The sequence below is a fragment of the Pseudophryne corroboree genome, chromosome 8 (genome assembly GCF_028390025.1).
Source record: "Pseudophryne corroboree isolate aPseCor3 chromosome 8, aPseCor3.hap2, whole genome shotgun sequence".
Lineage (NCBI taxonomy): Eukaryota > Metazoa > Chordata > Amphibia > Anura > Myobatrachidae > Pseudophryne > Pseudophryne corroboree.
Window position 1 is genome coordinate 113,370,747 of NC_086451.1, and position 16,969 is coordinate 113,387,715.

Below are 16,969 nucleotides of genomic sequence, written 5' to 3' on the forward strand. Positions count from 1 at the left end.
AGCTTAGCCCTAATCTGCCTTCCTGCCTGCCTTCCACTTTCTGTGCTCACATAGTCAGTTGTTGATAACAAAACCTCTGCCTGCTCCCTGATTATTGCATAATCTAGGGGGAGTGATTTATTTAATGTGTGATTATGTAATACTAGGTGCTTCATCGCGCCCCACGGGCGCTCTTCACACCATCACAAAGGGCTACTCCCCCTTAACCCTTGCATGCCTTTCTGGGGTTCAATATTTGTATTATATGGAGTATTACCTGCATTCCTTTGTTAGTGGTTAAATATTGCACAATGAAAGGGCGTGCGATGGTGAAGGAGGTGCAGCCCCTTGCGGCAGCGTGGACAGCACCTGCAGGGTACAATGTACAGAATGTAGTGGGTGCAGGGGGGACTGCGGATGGGGGAGGGTGTCTGTAGATGCTGCGGGTGGAGGGGGGGCGGATGCAGGGGGGCCCGGATGGGGAAGGGTTGGGAGGTGCTGCGGGTGGGGGAGGGGCAGAGGAGTGGGGGCTGCAGATGGGGGAGGGGTCTGGAGGCACTGCAGGTGGGGGAGGGGCAGGGGTGCCACGGGTGGGGGAGGGGCAGGTGCAGGGATGTTGCGGATGGATGAAGGGTTCCGGAGGTGCTGTGGGATGGGAAGAGACGGGGGTGCCAGGGGTGAAGTAGGGGGTCCAGAGGCGCCACGGGTGGGGGAGGGGCAGGTGCGGGTGGTGCGGCAGATGGGGAAGGGGGGCTGGAGGCGCTGCAGGTGGTAGAGGGGCAGGTGCGGGGGTGCCGTGGGTGGGGGAGGGGGGGACTGCGGATGGAGGAAGGTGTCTGCAGATGCTGCGGGTGGAGGGGGGCAGGTGTGGGGGGAGACATATATGGGGGGTGGATGGTGGAGGGGATCTGGAGGTGCTGTGGGTGGTGGAGGGGCGGGGGAGTGGGAGCCGCGGGTGGTGTAGGGGGTCTGGGGGCACAGCGTGTGGGGGAGGGGTGGAGTGCCGAATGTGGTGGAGGGGAAGGTGCGGAGGTGTGGTGCATTGGGGAGGGGTCTGGAGGCACTGCGGGTACTGTACCTGGCAAAAAGGTAGTTGGAGGGTATGCAGTAACAGGGCCAGGACAGAGGTGACAGGGTCAGAACAGGGGTGACGGGGCCAGGACAGGGGTGACAGGGTCAGAACAGGGGTGACGGGGCCAGGACAGGGGTGACGGGGTCAGGGCAGGGGTGACGGGGTCATGGCAGGGGTGACGGGGCAAGGACAGGGGCAACGGGGCAAGGACAGGGGCGACGGGGCAGGGACAGAAATGACAGGGACAGGACAGGGGTGACAGGGCCAGGGTGGGGGCGGCTGGACCAGGACAGGGGTGACAGGGCCAGGATAGGGTTGACAGGGCAAGCACAGGGGTGACAGGGACAGGATAGGGGTAACAGGGCCAGGATAAGGGTGACAGGGCCAGGATAAGGGTGACAGGGCAAGGCCAGGGGTGACAGGGCAAGGCCAGGGGTGACAGGGACATGACAGAACACAGGGCATGGGAGAGATTGGTATTAGGGACAAAACAGTGGTGACAGACAGATGTGTCTTACCGGAGTCACTGCTGCTGGCTGCTGCTGTCCCACTCCAACCTGTTGGTATCTGCTGCTGGTGGAGACTTGGCGTGGCTGACTCTCTCAGGCTGAAATCCTGCTTCCTCTGCCCGCCCGCATCCCTCCCCCCACTCCTCAGTCACACACCGCGGACCTCGCGTGGCTGCCGGGCACTGTGGTAAGGGGAGACTGGGAGTGACTGGTTAGCCCCCAGGATATGCTGCGGCTGGAGGGAGAAGGGGGTCGGAGCCTGCAAGCAGCATGGACTTCTGCAGCGCTGCCCGCCGGCTAAAGTGTGTGAAGGAGCTGGGTGCACCTCACTGTGGGCGGCAGCGCTGCAACTAGCGGTGGGGTTGCCGGGGCTGGAGATAACAGAGGCAGTATGGAACCTGCACAGCGGCAGGTGCCCCACAAAACTGCAGCTAAGAAGCGTGGAGTGTGCAAGAAAGTGACGCTCCTCCGCGCCAGAGAGACCCTGCTGAGTATGCTGATGCGGGGGGTCAAGCACACAGTGAGCCGGTGCCCGTCTGTACGGCATACCCCCTCATACACCCCCATACCTCCCAACTGTCCCGATTTTCGCGGAACAGTCCTATTTTTTGGGGTCTGTCCCGCTGTCCCACCCGCGGGCCGCAGTGTCCCGCGGTGAGAGGGGGGGGGCAGTTGGGTAGCTCCTGTACTCGCTGTTCTGTTTAGCAGAGCAGCGGTGAATAGATGCAGTGCGCATGCGCACAGTGTCTATTTAGTGGAGACAGAGGGAAAAGGGGCATCAGGGGTACGGATTAAGGGGGCGTCCAGCAGCAGAGCCGGATTAAGGGGGTGCCCAGGGGGTACGTACCCCGGGCCCCACAGTTTTAGGGGCCCCCCCGGCTGGAGTAGCTCTGTCCCAGCTCCGAAGCTCCCCCGTCCTGCTAGCAACAGCAGCAGCATTGTGCTACAGTAAACACACACTGCTGCGTGTTGGCAGGTCTGTGGTGTTGCAGGGAGGCAGCAGCCTCCCTGCTTTCTTCTGCCTGTGTGGGTGTGTAGGAGGGAGCGACCACCCCCTCTGGATTTACCCCTAGATGAGGGGCCAAAATCCCATTTAAAAAAACAACAATTTCCAGAATTTGCATAAGGGAGTGTGGCCACGTGTCCCACGACTAGGCCACGCCCCCAAACCCACAGCAGGCACAGCAATGAGATAGGGCCCCACCTGTCTCAAGTGCCCTGGGCCCCCCGGACTCATAATCTGCCCCTGGGGGCATGCCAGCAGCTCACAGAGCACTGGGCATGCCCCCTCACTGACGGAAATGGGGGCGTGGCTCGCGATCGCGGGTCATCCCACGAAGCCACGCCCCCTTCTTGTTGGCAACGCCCCCTCCTTTTCACCGCAAGTGTGTCCCTCCTTCTGCCTGAAGAAAGTTGGGAGGTATGCACCCCTGCCTGTGCCATGCCCATACCATCTGCTCCTGCTCCTATAGATTTGCCCAGACTGTGACTCATTTGACTAACTCCGCCCAGTGTTGTGACTCCGCCCAGCATTAGCAAATGAGGCACAAAGTCACAGATCTGTGCTTTTATATAGGAGATACAGCAGCAGACCACAATATTGTACACTTTTGCCAAATGATATAATAATATGCCTTCCGAATTATCTATTGTTAATAGACCAAAGGTGCATTCTGTCATGGATTAAGTGGCTATATATGTGTGTGTAACTTACCCAACAACCATCCGTCTGGAATTTGACTCACCTCAAATTTTGCAGGCAGGGATGATTTGCTGAGGATGTAGGCATCATGGCACGAAACAGGATAGCCAGTTACAAACACTCATGATCTTTAAGTTTCATTATATTATCTGACAACAAAAGTGGCAGATATTGTGCTACGCTTCTATCTATTGCACATTCATGGACTAGGTATGATGCCCATTGGTATAAAAATGTGCAGTATTCAACTCATGAAACTGCTGATGTTGCTCTAATTATTGCTTCTTGGGTCTCCCAGTCAGGTCATCACAATCAATTTCCCAGTAATATAATGGTGTTTAGAAGCTCAAATCAAATGTCTAACTTCCTTCTAGTCATTTGGGGATTTCAAGTTCGATTTTGAGTTTGATTTAGAGTTCGATTTCAAACTTTAGTAAATGAGGAGATTCTATATTGGACTATGGGAAAACATCAATATTTTTTAGAAATTTGATTTTGAATGGAATTTAAATTGAATTTGGTGACAGAATTGATTTGTCATTTGATTTTGACTTTAGTAAATCTGTTTTGAAATTGAAAGGAAATCAAACGGAAATAGAATGCCAAATCCCTTCTAAATCAAACTCGAACAATAGTAAATTTTGCCCCTGATGTCTTCATCTCTGGCAGCAGTAAAAACAATAGTAAATATTAAAACCTGACTATGCAGTAAAACAAGACACATTAAAACACTTCATATTTTATCAACTTTTTCATTTTATACTTTTAGATGAAAAATAAAGATCTTTAAGAGAAAGCATGTTGGCAAAATAAGCTTCCAAATACAGTTAAACGAAGGCCCTGGAACATGCAAAAATTGAGTGCCAACATATAAGTTTTAGGCAGGTGTAGAAAAAATGCTGCAAAGTAAGAATGCCTTCAAAATATAGAAGTGTTAATAGTTCATTTTTCTCATTTAACAAAATGCAAAATTAATGATCAGAAGAGAAATCTAAATCAGATCAATATTTGGAGTTACAAACAAAAACAACAAACATCAATATGTGCGCAGAAGGAAAAATGTACAATGAATGTTTTTAAAAGGTTTAATACTTCAAAAATTAGAATATTTAAAATAACCTCAGAGTGACCATATTGTTAACATTAAATGAAACTGTAATGATTTCATCTAGAATATCTACCAATGTCTATATAACGTTGTTTCCAAGAAGCTCTAATAATAAAGAATTAATACAAACTCTTGTGAAGTAGCTTAATATAGTAACCTTGTATTATCAGAAAAAAGTATTAAATGTTTATTGTTTTGTAGCCCAAGAGATTGGTGTATAATTGATATAACTTTTAGGCTGGCCAGCCTATTTGGTAGTTAAATCAGCTGAACTTGCTCTAATTTCATATGTAAGTCAGTAAAGATGAAATGGTCAATAATGACAGACTGTGAGTACCTGTAAGCTTTCAGAATTCAAGTTTGCAGCCGTGCTAGTTTATAGATCAAAGCGGCAGTGGGGTTGTAATCCTGTGTCTCGATATAGCTGGGACCAGTAGTTGGACGCCTGACATCCACCGCGCTGCGGGGTCCCGTAGAGTCAGTGTCCCGCCGTGGAGCTAACGGTCTTATATGATCAGGATCCTGCCGTGAAGTTGCAAACTTATACCTCAGTGAGGCTGAGATCCATAATAAATCCGTCCGCCGTTTAGGAGCTTCTGAGGTCCCGTAGGGTCAGACGGCACTGAAGGTTGTGAAGCCGCTGCCCAGATAAGCGTACTGTCGGGACACAATTGACGCAGTGCCGCTGCAAGCTGCCGTTTGTTGCACTGTCTGGGTGCTTCCCAGACAGTGCAGCTGGATTGTCCTTGGGGGGCTTGGAACGTGCACAGGTGTTTGTAGCAGGCTGCTGGCGGTTGGGGCAGCTTGTATAAATGTTGTGCAAAGATAGTCGGTAGATATTCTGTAGTGAGGTCACTCAGGTAGCCGTCCCTCTTAAAAACATTCATTGTACATTTTTCCTTCTGCGCACATATTGGTATTTGTTGTTTTTGTTTGTATTTCCAATCGAGGGGCTGGCAATTTCCCCTCATTTCCAATATATGCAGCATTAGGAATCCCCTAGGATTAAAAAGCATAGGCACCTTCTCTTTCTCTTTTTTCTTTCAATATTTGGAGTGACCACCCTTTGCCTTCAAAACAGCATCAATTCTTTTAGGTACACTTGCACAGTTTTTGAAGGTACTCGGCAGGGAGGTTGTTCCAAACATCTTGGAGAACTAACCACAGATCTTCTGTGGATGTAGGCTTGCTCAAATACTTCTGTCTCTTCACATAATTCCAGACAGACTCAATGATGTTGAGATCAGGGCTCTGTGGGTGCCATATCTTCACTTCTAGGACTCCTTGTTCTTCTTTACGCTGAAGGAAGTTCTTAATGGACATTGGCTGTCGTTTGGGGTCGTTGTCCTGCTGCAGAATAAATTTGGAGCCAATCAGACGCCTCTCTCATGGCACTGCGTGATGGATAAGTACGAATGGTGGGTGGTAACATGGCATTTGTGGGGGGTGGTTGGGAAAACGCAGGCATGTCATGGCCGCATTCAAGGCATATATGTGACGTAATCTGTGATCACTGCGATGACAAACATGGTGCCCGGTGCAGCTGCCATTACATTATTCTGAGTAGGCATAGGTCAGCTGCAACTGTCGATGGTGCTCAGTTTTTGCGTATGGATTGTAATTCTGCTAATGCATACTCAGATATGCGATTGGTGGGCGTCTTTTTCCCTTTATGGGCAGCCCTTCACATGTGATTTTTAGCAGTAGAAGTTTTGTGAAAATTGCTATTTCAGCCTCAATAGCGATCCATAGTGAAGTAGGCCCTTTGTGCGAGTCTGCCTGTTTTTTCAAAGTAGCAATCATCAAAGATCACACTTCCAGCATCTCAGAGGCTATTACATTTTGCCCGAAGTGTCTGGAAGTTGGATACAACCTAAGACCTAAGTGCATGACTGGCTGTTCTCAAGGTAGACACAGATGCCACTAGGGCAATGGCTGTACCACCCCCTGAGACCTGTGTCTGTACTGATAGTATGTTAGACAACCAGATAATTAAGTGGAAACTTTGGAAAGCAATCGTGCGTGTATCACTGAATAACTGGACTGATATGGCTGTAAATGGCACTTTATGCACTTATGCCAGAGGTTCCCAAACTGTGTGCCGTGGCTCCCTGGGGTGCCTCGGGACACTTGCAGGGGGGCCCTGGTTTGGTGGTCCAGGACCAATTCAAATTATTAATGGTCAATATAATAGGCAAAACCAGTGCTGGTGGCTGCCAGTCATAAAACATGTGGCCAAACAGAAGCAAATCTTGTCCCTCACCACACAACTGACCCTAAGGATGACATATAAACACGCTCTACTTAATTTAATGTTTCTTTCTAAATTTCTCAATAAGAAATTTTTGGCCTAGGGATGCCGTGAAAAAAATTCTGATATTCTAGGGCGCCGTGATTCAAAAAAGTTTGGAAATCACTGACTTATGCTAAGAATTAAGTCTAAGCTACAGTAAATAAATCTAAAGAAAAAAATGAATGAATCTTGGTAGAATGTAACGCACTCTAAATGAGAGAATTCTGTAAAACCAAAATAATTGAATTGATATTATTATAATACCCCATCTGTGTCACCCCTGTCTGTCTGCCCCTCCCCTTTAGAATGTAACATAGTAACATAGTATCTGAGGTTGAAAAAAGACAATTGTCCATCGAGTTCAACCTATTTGTGGTGTCCTCTGCATGATTATATGACTAAATAGTAACTATAATGCATGACTATGCACCATACCCCTGGATATCCTTATCCAATAGGAATTTATCTAACCCATTCTTAAAGGTGTTGACAGATTCCGCCATTACAACTCCCTCGGGCAGGGAATTCCAAACACGTATTGTCCATACCGTGAAAAAGCCTTTACGCCGTATTGTGCGGAATCTCCTCTCCTCTAACCTGAGCGAGTGTCCACGAGTCCTCTGTGTTGATCTAACCAAAAACAGGTCCCGCGCAAGCTCTGTGTATTGTCCCCTTATATATTTGTAGATGTTGATCATATCCCCTCTTAGTCTCCGCTTTTCCAATGTAAACATGCCTAGTCTTTCAAGCCTTTCCTTGTATTCCATCGTCTCCATGCCCTTAATTAGTTTGGTCGCCCTCCTTTGTACCTTTTCAAGCTCCAGTATATCCTTTTTGTAGTACGGTGCCCAGAACTGTACACAGTATTCAAGGTGTGGCCTCACTAGTGATTTATATAATGGGAGTATAATACTCTCGTCCCTAGCATCAATACCCCGTTTTATGCATGCTAATATCTTATTAGCCTTCTTTGCTGCAGTCCTACTTTGGGTACTACTGCTTAGCTTGCTATCTATGAGGACACCTAAGTCCTTTTCCAGTACAGAATCCCCTAGTTTTACCCCATTTAGTAGGTAGGTGTAATTTTTGTTCTTGTTACCACAGTGCATTACCTTACACTTGTCTGTGTTGTAGCGCATTCTCCATTTGTCTGCCCATGCTTCTAATTTAACTAAGTCGTTTTGAAGAGACTCGGCATCCTCCTCTGTATTTATAGCCTTACACAATTTGGTATCATCTGCAAAAATTGACACCATGCTCTCTAGACCTTCTGTTAGGTCGTTAATGAAAATATTGAACAATAGCGGTCCTAATACTGAGCCTTGCGGCACACCACTTAGCACTTCAGTCCAAGTTGAAAAATATCCATTAACCACAACGCGCTGCTTCCTATTATCTAACCAGTTTTTGACCCAAGTGCATATTGTGCTTCCTAGCCCTGATTCTTGTAGCTTGTATATAAGTCTCATGTGTGGTACAGTATCAAACGCTTTGGCAAAGTCTAAAAAGATTACATCCACGTCTTTACTCTGATCTAGGTTTGCGCTTACTGTTTCATAAAAGCCAAGTAAGTTGGTTTGACAGGATCTGTCCTTCATAAACCCATGTTGATTCCTTTTAATGACCTTATTGGTTTCAAGGAACTTCTGAATACTATCTCTTAGGATACCTTCCAATACTTTCCCCACTATAGATGTAAGACTAACTGGTCTATAATTACCTGGTTCAGCTTTACTTCCCTTTTTGAATATAGGCACTACTTCCGCTATACGCCAGTCTTTGGGAACCATACCTGATATAACTGAATCCTCAAAGATCAGGGATAGCGGTTTTGCCAGTTCAGAGTGAAGCTCCATTAGAACCCTTGGATGAATACCATCGGGCCCTGGTGATTTATTAATCTTTAAATGTTTTAATCGGTGACAGACTACTTCCTCGCTTAAATAAGTACCTATCAGTGTGATATTGTCCTTATTGAGATTGTGTGTCAGTCCCTGAATTGGGTCCTCTCTAGTGAATACTGTTGAAAAAAACTCATTTAGTGTGTCCGCTATGTCATTATCATTTTTGCTTAAGACTCCCAACGTGTCCTTCAAAGGGCCTATACTCTCCTTTTTTAATCTCTTGCTATTGATGTATTTAAAGAATTTTTTGGGATTTGCTTTGCTTTCCTTTGCTACTAGTTTTTCAGTTTCTACTTTAGCCGCTCTTATTTCCTTTTTGCAATTTTTGTTACATTCCTTATAGTGCTGAAATGACTCTGCTTCCCCGTCAGATTTGTATTTTTTAAATGCTCGCCTTTTCTTGCCCATAAGTTCCTTAATCTTTTTGTTAAGCCACATCGGTTTATGATTTTTATTCCCTTTTTTGCTACTCATAGGAATATATTTGAGTGTATTTTTAGCTAGCAGGAATTTTAGTACCTCCCATTTCTCCGTAGTATTTTTTCCTAAAAACAAACCTTCCCATTCAATATCCCTGAAAAATACCCTCATCATTTCAAAATTTGCTTTGCTAAAATTTAAAGTCCTAGTTGAGCCAGTATAGGGCTGTTTGTAGAAACTGATATTGAATGTGACCATATTATGGTCGCTGTTACCTATGGGTTCCCCTACTATAATACCCGATACCAAATCCTGATTGTTTGTTAATACCAGGTCTAAGATTGCATTGTACCTAGTTGGTTCCTCAATTAGTTGGACTAGGTAGTTATCATTTAGTGTGTTTAAAAACATACTGCCCCTAGCAGTATCACATGAATCGTTTTTCCAGTTTATCTCTGGATAGTTAAAATCTCCCATCACTACTATGTCTCCTACTCCTGCTGCTTTTTCAATTTGCTTTAGTAACAATTCATCATCAGATGCGTTGATACCAGGCGGCCTATAGCATACACCCAATACTAACTTTTTTGTTCCTTTTTGCCCGCATGCAATTTCTACCCATAGTGTCTCAACAGTGTCTACAGTACCCTCCTGAGTATCTTCCCATATATTAGGTTTTAAAAACGGCTTTACGTACAGACACACCCCTCCACCCTTTTTATTTAGTCTGTCTCTCCTAAACAGTGTATAGCCCTCTAGATTGACTGTCCAATCATGAGATTCATCCCACCAAGCTTCAGTAATGCCTATAATATCATACTGTTTGCTTGCTGCAAGTATTTCTAGTTCACCCTTTTTACCAGTAATGCTTCTGGCGTTTACATACATACAACTAAGATAAGTATTTTCCCTTGCATTAGGGACATCTTTCACCTTATGTGGCAAGGATGACCTGTAATCGTCATTGGTTAGTGCTTTGGTAAAATCCCTTTTAGTACCCATGTTAGTAACCTTACTGCCTGCTCTTACCCTCCCCCCAACTTCTCCCCCATTTTGTTTACTACCGCCATCCCCACTATTCTCACTGCATGACCCGTAGTTTTTATCTAAACCCTCCCCCCAGGCTCCTAGTTTAAAATCTCCTCCAACCTTCTAACCATCCTTCCCCCCAGCACCGCTGCCCCCTCCTCAGTCAGGTGCAATCCGTCACGACAAAAGAGATGGCGTCTGACTGAGAAGTCCGCCCAGTGTTCCAGGAACACAAACCCCTCTTTCCTGCACCAATCCCTAAGCCACACATTTACCTCCCTAATCTCCCTCTGCCTCCCTGGACTAGCGCGTGGCACGGGTAATAATTCCGAGAATATTACCTTAGATGTCCTTGCCTTCAGTTTCTTTCCTAAGTCCCTATAGTCTTTCTTAAGGACATCCCACCTTCCGCTAACTTTGTCATTGGTGCCAACGTGCACCAAGACCGCCGGGTCTTTGCCAGCCCCTCCCAACAATCTATCTACCCGGTCCGCGATGTGCCGTACCCGAGCACCCGGGAGACAACAGACTGTACGGCGATCACGGTCCCGGTAGCAGATTGCCCTATCTGCCTTCCTGATGATAGAATCCCCTACCACCACCATTTGACTAGGTACCTCTCTATCTTTTATCCCAACCGCGCCAGAGGGACCGCACCTCTGGATACTAGAGGGAGCAGTCTCCTCCGGCACCGGCATTTCTTCGCTATCATCCTCCGATTCCTCGTCCAATCGGGCAAATTTGTTCGGGTTTGATAGTTCGGAGATGTCGTGCCTCCCCCTCTTATTCTTCCTTCTAACTGTGACCCAACTGGCTACCTGATCATCATCCTCTTCCACCAGTGACCCCTCCCGCAACTCCTCCACCGTTCTGTCTAAACTACGCTCGAGATTGTGAATCTCCCTCAGTCGCGTAACTGTTTGCTCTAGATCAGTTACCTGGGCTTCCAGGGCAACAGTTCGCACACACCTCGTGCAGATGTATTCACACTGGGCCGGTAGCTCCAGGTGTGCATACATCTTGCACGACATGCACTGAGTGAGGTCCTCAATCACAGCCCCTCCCATATTGTTTGCAAGGTCTAACTCCCTGTTACACTCAAAGAAAAAGCAGCAAAAATAAAAAATAGAAGACAAGCAATATCACTTATACAATAATTAAGCTGGCTTATACTTATCTATCTTTGTGCGGTTCTTGGTCCTTCACTTTTATGCAGCCGTAGTGCTCTCACCTGCGGCACCTATACTCCACTTAGCAGTTGCAGTTGTACCAGCTCACTGCTCCTCCTTTTCACTCGGCTTCCAGCTCCTGCTAAGAAAAAAAATAAAAAATGCCCCTCACACCCGCACAATCACAGCCCCTCTGCTACTCCAAGTAAGAGACCCTCTCACTCACTCACAGGGTCAGCCCCTTGCAGTCTCCCAGAAGTTTAATGGTACTGTAAATGTGTGTTCCCGATTGTGTATTATAAAACTCACCTTTATCTGTATTCTAACTCACCTTTATACTGTTTCCAACTCACTTAGAAATCCCAGCAGCACTTTGAAGAGACCAGCCCCACAGAGCAGGCTCAAAGAGTCTGGTCACTGCTTATATAGGCTCACCCAGCTGTTTCAATCAGCCCCTCACCCTCCTGATTACTCCTGATTACTCACACCTGAGTTAACCCCTCAGGCTATCACCTCACACTTTTTTTTTTTTTTTTTTCCCTCCAAAAGAAAAACACAAAAAATAAACCCCAGTACAGATGTATTAAAACAAAAAGAAACAGTATAGATACAATCAATCAATCAGAATCAGATTACTTTCTCTCACAAAATTAATATCTCTGTATGGATAGACAGAGATAGACAGAGATTAATCAGAGTTCACCTTTATACTGTTTCCAACTCACTTAGAAATCCCAGCAGCACTTTGAAGAGACCAGCCCCACAGAGCAGGCTCAAAGAGTCTGGTCACTGCTTATATAGGCTCACCCAGCTGTTTCAATCAGCCCCTCACCCTCCTGATTACTCCTGATTACTCACACCTGAGTTAACCCCTCAGGCTATCACCTCACACTTTTTTTTTTTTTTTTTTTTTCCTCCAAAAGAAAAACACAAAAAATAAACCCCAGTACAGATGTATTAAAACAAAAAGAAACAGTATAGATACAATCAATCAGAATCAGATTACTTTCTCTCACAAAATTAATATCTCTGTATGGATAGACAGAGATAGACAGAGATTAATCAGAGTTCACCTTTATACTGTTTCCAACTCACTTAGAAATCCCAGCAGCACTTTGAAGAGACCAGCCCCACAGAGCAGGCTCAAAGAGTCTGGTCACTGCTTATATAGGCTCACCCAGCTGTTTCAATCAGCCCCTCACCCTCCTGATTACTCACACCTGAGTTAACCCCTCAGGCTATCACCTCACACTTTTTTTTTTTTTTTTCCCCTCCAAAAGAAAAACACAAAAAATAAACCCCAGTGCAGATGTATTAAAACAAAAAGAAACAGTATAGATACAATCAATCAATCAGAATCAGATTACTTTCTCTCACAAAATTAATATCTCTGTATGGATAGACAGAGATAGACAGAGATTAATCAGAGTTCACCTTTATACTGTTTCCAACTCACTTAGAAATCCCAGCAGCACTTTGAAGAGACCAGCCCCACAGAGAGACTCATGAGTAGGGTCCTCAACCCTCATGTGCTTATACTTCGCTTACTTAAACCATCTTCAACTGCACAAAATACAGCGGTTTTCTGCCATACAGATACCTATTTCAGTGTCATCTGCTGATATAGCTGTGTTTATTTACCCTGTACATGTTCTATTTTGTCTTCAACTGTAAGTCGCTGTTTTCCTGTTTTGATTACTTTTTTTATGTACTCTGTAATTGGGTGATGCAGATCCCTTGTGGTGCCACATAATGAAAAATAATAATTTATTATTATTATTATTATTATTATTATAATATAAAAAAAGCTAAATCAATATTAGTGATGTGCAGTTTCGTTTTCTTGTAAACCAAAACCACCCAAACTTCTGTTTTTTTAGTACATCCGAGTGTTACGTGTGCTGTCTGCAGCTCTGTTCTGTCTGCTTAATTGCTGTAGCAGCTGCATGGGATTAGTGATGTTTGGAGGCTTGGCTGCAGGAGTCTGTTGATTGGCTTCTGTTCCCTTTATTTCCTGAATCTGCCTTGCTGGTCATAGAACTTAGTTGCAGCGGAAGCCCTTGTCTCTCTGTATCAGGTCATAGTTCTGTATGAATACTGTTTTCCATTCTTCCATAGCTGCAGCTCTGCAGAATCCCTGTTGTGTGTTCCTGTAATCAGTCCATTGTTTGTGCCCCTGTCTCATGTGCTGTCTGTAGGAGTACATTGTATGAATCTTGTCTTCCACTATTCCATAGCTGTAGCTCAGCAGAATCTCTGCTGTTTGTTCCTGTAACCAGTCCATCGTTTGTGCCCCTGTTTCATGTGCTGTCTGTAGGAGTACATTGTATTGTTCATTGGATGCTAAACAGCAAACACCACCTGAGCACAAGCCAACCAAAATCTCCTAGTGCTGTGATTGTTCAGGCTGAACGCTGCAATTCTCAAGGGTAACTAGTTTTAACTCCTTGTATAGTCGAACAAAATATAGAATAATAAGAATGTGCTATTCAATCTGAAGTAGATTTTCACAAATAAAAATCAACAAATACCTACATTATTGATACCGGCCAGCATCACATTAAAAAAATAACAATATAATATAAAAGCTTCTCTATTAAAAAGCTCCTCTATAAAAACTCACACTTTATATATCTATATTGCTTCTTATGCATGTAAATAATATTTGAGATAAGCTGGATAGCACAAGCATATATGAATCCTTTATATATATTAGCTTTTCTTCAGCGTGCTTATTATTATTAGTCTCTTGTTAGTATTCATGCAAATCATGCATTAATAAATGTCCATACATCCAAATATGCGATTAGTAGCAGCAACAAAAACATGCAGTTATTTTGCAATATACTCATCAGCTTTTTCTTCAAGCAGTTCATGCATTTACTGAAGCGTTTTATATACAGGTAGCAGTCCCATGCCTTCAGGCATACAATTGAGAGCAGCAATAGATATTCAATGTCGTATACTGTGCCTAATTTTACAGCATGCAAGGTGTTCCAAATTACCCCTCCCGGCTGACTCTCTCACCGCCAGCCTTATCAAGAGTCTCTGGGTAGTTGTTACATTATGCTCTCCAGAAACCCCTAGCACTCGGGTTTCTCACTCAATCGGCTGGCCGGTAAATGCAGTATGCTGTAATCAGTCTAAGGAGACAGTGATAGACACATTTCCCCACCTTGTAATATGTCTCAGCAGCTTCCTCAGTGTTAAGTACTCTTTGCTGTTTCCTCTCATTTAAATACCGATCTGCGCGGTTCGTGTATGCACAGTGTACAAGCTGATCAAGCCTCTTTCTCGTCAGGCTCTACTGCTCATGTGCATAAGGATTATGTGTGTTCCAGCTATTAAAGCCTTATTTTGGATTCAAACAGCATCGTTTATACAATATACTCTATTCATTTCTATTATCAAGAGCATATAAAATATATACTCAGTTATAAATAACCCATACATATGAAAAACTTTTTTTTAAAATACATATACAAAATCACATATTAGTATATATTTTAATACTGGCATTGTTCACCGTCAATCAAAAACGCCACCGATGCTACCATCTAGTGGCTACATATGGTAACATAGCCAATACATTTAGATTATTTATTTATTATTTGGGGTGGTAGTTTAGAATCACTACAGTTGTTCACTAATGGTTTAAATAATAATGAATACGGTCTTAAGTTTACATCAAATTATAGCACTACCACTATAAGTTTATTGGATATAGAGCTATCAGTAGAGGAGAAAAGACTGATTACAAAAACATATATTAAATCAGTCGATCAAAATCGGTATTTAAATGATAAAAGTGCCCATAAGCGGGGTTGGAAGGATAATATCCCCAGGGGGCAGTTTGTTCAGACTGAATCGAAACTGTACTTCGGTCTCTATGTATCAGATGCAGGCCAGAAATTTACACTGAGGAAGCCTCTGCGACATATTACAAGGCGGGGAAACGGATTACAGCATACTGCATTTACCAGCCGTCCGGCCGATTGAGTGAGAAACTCGAGTGCTAAGGGTTTCTGGAGAGCATAATGTAACAACTACCCAGAGACTCTTGATAAGGCTGGCGGTGAGAGAGTTAGCTGGGAGGGGTAATTTGGAACACCTTGCATGCTGGAAAATCAGGCACAGTATATGGCATTGAATTTCTATTGCTGCTCTCAATTGTATGCCTGAAGGCATGGGACTGCTACCTGTATATAAAACGCTTCAGTAAATGCATGAACTGCTTGAATGCTAACAGAAGTGATGAGAAAAGGCTGATGAGTATATTGCAAAATAACTGCATGTTTATGTTGCTGCTACTAATCGCATATTTGGATGTATGGACATTTATTAATGCATGATTTGCATGAATACTAACAAGAGACTAATAATAATAAACATACTGAAGAAAAGCTAATATTATATATAAAGGATTCATATATGCTTGTGCTATCCAGCTTATCTCAAATATTATTTACATGCATGAGAAGCAATATAGATATATAAGGTTTGAGTTTTTATAGAGGAGCTTTTTAATAGAGAAGCTTTTATATTAGATTGTTATTTTTTTAATGTGATGGTGGCCGGTATTAATAATGTAGGTATTTGTTGATTTTTATTTGTGAATTAAAAATCTACTTCAAATTGAATAGCACATTCTCATTATTCTATATTTTGGGCCATCTGAGTACCTAGCACTCCTACTATGCTGCAATCATCGTCTAACAGTAGTATTACTCCTTAGTGTCAGTTACTGCAGTTGCCAGGAGTAACATCCAGTAGCCTGGAGCATTCTGAGTTATTTGTGTATCTGTTCTGTTCTCCCTGTCTGAACTGTATTGTCAGTTACCTCTGTTGTTGCCAGTATTTATGTACCAATTGATATATGTTGCTTATCTGTCTCTTTAATCAGATTACCCTGTCTGTTATTGCCATCTCTCCGAACTACTTCCTCATTGCTATTATCATTGGTGCACCACTCTTTATGTATCTCTCAATACTCAGGTATCTTGTTAGTACTTATACCCTATTACTATTCTTAGTTATTAATTAATTATTCAATTATCTCATTCTTGTCTTCTTAGTCTTGTCTTTGTTGTCTTTTTACCAGCATTGATCCAGGTCACTCAGGGTTGAGCTCGCACTACCGGCAGAGGTGTGAGACCTGGCAGCATCCCAGTACCGGTAGGCACGTTCTGCCTTATGGGAAAAGCGTCTCTTATAGGCAAGAAGACCAGCTGGTGAGTTCAACAAGTTTCAACACTGGGTGTACATGGGTCACTGCCCTGAAGATCCCTGGCAAGCCCATCCAGTGTGGAAAGAAGAATCTACAGTTGTAACACCGAGCCCGAGCTCAGTATTTCCCACCAGGTATGGATCTGAAAACAAGTCAAAACATAATCCTCCCGGCGTCGCATCACGCATGTTTTGGATTCGATAAAAGTGCCTCACTCGTGGTTCGGGCATCAATTCACACAGAATGCCAGAGGGAGAAGGTAGGGGTGAGGCTGCAGTGTGATTAAGGGCGATTGTGCCTGTTATTTAAGAGCTACTGTGACTGTGATTAAGGGCAGTGGGATACTGTGTCACCCTCAGACTCAGTGTCATCAGTGAAGGGCTGTGGGCTGCAGTGTGATTAAGGGCTACGGTAACTGTTAATAATTAAGAGCTCCTGTAGGCACCTCCTACCTGTTACATCATTTGCAGCGAGTTCATGCAACTTATTTAACAAAATTACAATAAATTGTCAAAAAAATAACTAGCAATCTGGTATCATGTACCAGAAGTTTGGAA